We start from the raw sequence: 4,679 nt of genomic DNA, 5'->3' as shown, positions 1-4,679 counted from the left end.
ACAAATACCATATGTTCTCCCTGATCTGTGAGAACTGATGGAGCACCTAAAAGGAAAACTGTAGAAGTGAAATTGACACTTTGAGGAGCAATGATTTGAATAGCCCTTGTCTTGACTGTTGAGGAAGTTTTTGTTTGTTTGTTTGTTTGTGTTTGTGTTTGTTTTTGTTTTTCCTTAATGGAGAATGGGACTGGGAATGGGAGACGGAGGGGCAGTGGGGTGAGAGGGCTGGTATGGTGGGAAGAATCACTATATTCCTAATGGTGTATTTATTAAATTTGTACTCATTAAATAAAAGATCTCTTTGGGGAGAAAAAGTTCCATATACATTTTTGATATCAACCCTTTGTCAGAAAAATAGATGACAAGATTTTTCTCAAGGCTGGTGCTGCAGCATAGTAGATGGGAGCAGATTATCATTTTTGTAGCTCTTGCACTCTCACATTAAATCAGGAATTGGTCACTCCACAGCTGTTTAATCTGCCTGTGAGATTCACAACAATTTTCCCAGCTCCATGATCATGAGTGACTTCAAATCGGCCAGTGTAACCATGCTTCACCATCACAGTTAGAAACCCGATATTTACTTTGGGACACAGCCAAATAAGTTCCTGAACTTTATCTCCTTTTTTCCCATTGTTCATGTGTTTAGAGCATTAGCTAGGACTTTCATGAGCACCATTTTGATGGAATGGGAAGATGGTAGAAAGGGCTTTATCACTTTAATTTAAAAATCTTTCACTTTGGTTAAGTATGTTCCTAATTTTTGTGGCAGTTTTGAACTTTCTTGATGTCTCTTTCAGGAAATTCCTTATTTGTGCACAAAAATGCTATATATTGGGGCCGGTGCCGTGGCTCACTTGGTTAATCATCTGTCTTGCAGTGCTGGCATCCCATATGGGTGCCAGGTTCTAGTCCCGGCTGCTCCTTTTCCAGTCCAGCTCTCTGCTGTGGCCCGGGAGGGCAGTGGAGGATGGCCCAAGTGCTTGGGCCCCTGCACCCACAAGGGAGACCAGGAGAAGCACCTGGCTCCTGGCTTCAGATAGGCGCAGCGCAGATCGTGGCGGCCATTTGGCAGGTGAACCAACAGAAGGAAGACCTTTCTTTCTGTCTCTCTCATTGTCTGTAACTCTACCTGCCAAATAAATTTTAAAAAATGCTGTATTTCATATGCTGGTTTTGTACCCTGCAAATTTAAAAGATTCCTTTATCATGTATAACAACTTTTTGATATGTAAAATCATATCATCTGCAAACATGAATACTTTTACTTCCTTCTGTCACATTGGATGTCCTTTATTTCTTTCTCTTTCCTAATTTTTCTTACTAAGACTTCCACTAATGTATAGAATAAGGGTGATAAAAACATACTTCCTTGTCTTGATACTGATTTTAGGGGAAATGCTTTTCCCTATTCAGTATGATATTGATGGTGGATTTGTCATATATAGTCTTTATTATGTTGAAGTATGTTCCTTTTTTACTTAATTTGCTGAGAAATTTTATCTTAAAATGATGCAGATTTCTTTTGAAAAGGTTTATTTGTGAGTTCATTTGAAAGAGCACCAGAGATAGGGAGGGAGGGAGGAAGAAAAGGATAGGGAAAGGTGGGGTGGAGGTGGGGGGAGAGGGTGAGAAGAAGAAGAAGAAGAAGAGAGAGAGAGAGAGAAAATTTTTAATCTGCTGATTCACTCCCCAAATGGATGTAGCATCCAAGGTTGGGCCAGGCTGAAGCCAGAAGCTAAGAACCCTATCCAAGTCTCTGCATAGGTGTGGAAGCCCAAGCAATTGAGCCATTATCTATCTCCCAGGATGCTTTAGCAGAAATGCTGGATTGGGAGCAGAGTAGCTGGAACTCAAAGCAACTCTCTGGATGAGATGCTAGTATTATAAGCAGCTGCTTAATCCACATCTATTGAGATGATGATGCAGTTTTTGTTCTTCTTTCTGATGATGTGATTTATATTTGTTGATTTGTGAGTGTTGAACCATCCTTGCCTCTCTGGAATAAACCCCACTTGATCATGGTCTATAATCTTTGTGATATTTTTTGGGATTTGGTTATCTAATATTTCATTGAGTATTTTTACATCTATGTTCATCAAGGATATTGGTCTACAGTTTTTTTTTTTTTTTTTTAACCTTTGGTTTTGGTAGCAGAATAATGACAGCATCATAAAAAGAGTATGGAAGAGTTCTATCTTTTTCAGTTTGGGGGTATAATTTGAGTACTATTAGAATTAGTTTTTCTTTAAGGTTTGTAGTTTGAGCTGTAAAGACATCACGTCATGAACTTTAAGAGGATATCTTTATTTACCACTTCAATCTCATTACTTATTACTGGTGTGTTTCAATTTTCGGTATCTTCTTAATTCCATCATAAGTCATATGTGTCCAGGAACTTATTCATTTCTTCAAGGTTTTCCAATTTGTTAACACATAGCCATACATAATAATTACTTTTTATCCTTTGTATTTCTGTGGTATCAATTGTAATGTCTCCTTTTTCATCTCTGATATTCTTTTTTTTTGCAGAAAAATTTTTTTCAATTAATATATCTTCATTTCTCATTAGTTTTTAACAAATTCAATTTTTTTTAGACACAGTTCTAAGAACATGAAGATATTCCGTTCCTCCTTCTTTCCCTCCCTCCCTTTCCCTTTCTTTCTTATTTTAATTTTTGAGATTACATATTTCAAATTTTCCTTACAGTAAAAAGGCTTAATGCTTCACCAAATCAGAAGAAATAAGAAGCAGAAAGAGCCAGTTTAGTGGGATTATAGGCAGTGGCTATAAAAAAATATTTGAATGGAAAAATGACCATTTCGCTCATATATAGCAAATTTGTTTCTTTAGTTTATCTTTTGAAATACCTGCTTTTGTTTCATCTTTCGCATTATTTTTAGTTTTAATTTCATTTGTTTCTACTGTGATGTTTATTAGTTTCCTTCTGCTAATTTGAGGATTGATTTGTTTCTGGTTTCCTAAGTCCTTGACATACATCATTAGATTCTTTTATTCATTCTATTTTTTTTTAATTTGGGCCCTTATTAGTATAAATATTCCTCTTAGTGATACTTTTCCCCTATCCCATATATTTTGATGTGCTGTATTTTAATATCCATGTGCTATTTTATTCATTTTATTTGTATTTTATTTTCCCATTAAAAATTTTTATTTTCTTTTAAATGTCTTCAGTGATCTACTGGTCATTCAGTCTATATGTACTTATACCTGTGAAGTGAATTTCTTCTAGGCAGCATATATTTGGGTGGGTTGATACAAGTGGGATTACACACAGAAGGGGAGATGTGGCCTCCAGCACATGAGCTAGCTATCTACCTTGAGTTTTCCCACATCACAGTGAGTCTACCTACATCAGGAGAAAATGTTCTCTGAAGTTCAGTACCTTGATGCGGTCAGCAGTGTAAATTTGAATGATTTAAAGACGTTGGTATGTCAATATGCAAATTAACTATACCATTATTATAAATAGAGGATGCTCTCAGGGATTTTAAGGAAGGAACTATTAGGATATTTAATCTGACAATTAGTTTGCACCCTAAGATACTTCCCATAGTTAGCTGGTATGTGTTTATTCATTAAGGATGAAATATGTGTCTTGGATAAAGATCCAAGGATGATTGTTATGGACTGAAACATGAAGAATGTCTGAAGATTAATTTTAGAGACACCCACGATCTGAGTAGTGTGTTCACTCCAAACCTGAATTTGTATAATTGAGGCAGGGTTCAGGTTGATATTGCAGTGTCTGTGTCAATGAACACTTTGTAACATTTTGCTTAAATATGAACCCCTATATTTTTAGCTTCACATTTTTGACAAAAGGTGTGGAGCATAGGAGAGGAAAAATCTTCCCTTTTACATTTCCTTTTTTTTTTTTTTTTTTTTTGACAGGCAGAGTGGACAGTGAGAGAGACAGAGAGAAAGGTCTTCCTTTGCCGTTGGTTCACCCTCCAATGGCCGCAGCGGTCGGTGCGCTGCAGCCGGCGCACCGCGCTGATCCGATGGCAGGAGCCAGGTACTTCTCCTGGTCTCCCATGGGGTGCAGGGCCCAAGTACTTGGGCCATCCTCCACTGCACTCCCTGGCCACAGCAGAGAGCTGGCCTGGAAGAGGGGCAACCGGGACGGAATCCAGCGCCCCGACCGGGACTAGAACCCAGTGTGCCGGCGCCGCAAGGCGGAGGATTAGCCTGGTGAGCCGCGGCTCCGGCCCGCCCTTTTACATTTCCAAGTTCTCAGGTGAGGCCTGACAGAAAGCAGGTTAACAAGAGGAAAATGAAGTGAGATTTATCAACACCTACAAGCATGAGAGAAACTCAGGGAAGGATAACTTTAAAGGTGGCAAGAACTTGGGTTTAAATATCTTCAAGTAAAACAAAGGAGGAAGGGTGTGAGGGAGGTGAATTTTGAGAAGGTGAGTAATGACAGTATGACTAACAAGATTAAGCTTTATCATGAAGATTTCAGTTCATGCCTTTTCCACTGGAGAGAGGCTCTAGTGATTTAGTTTCATCCTTCCCTTCCTGGCCAGGACAGGTCTTCCTTTCAAATGGAGATTTCATTTATAAAATGTAAATTTCCCTTACAAAAGTGTAACTGATGCTCTGTTTTCCGAGCTTTTCCTGTGTCTGTTATTTCTCAACTTAAATGGAC

Source organism: Oryctolagus cuniculus, chromosome 5 (assembly GCF_964237555.1).
Source record: "Oryctolagus cuniculus chromosome 5, mOryCun1.1, whole genome shotgun sequence".
Taxonomy (NCBI): domain Eukaryota; kingdom Metazoa; phylum Chordata; class Mammalia; order Lagomorpha; family Leporidae; genus Oryctolagus; species Oryctolagus cuniculus.
The sequence above is the reverse complement of the archived record's forward strand: the minus strand, read 5'-3'. Positions refer to the sequence as shown.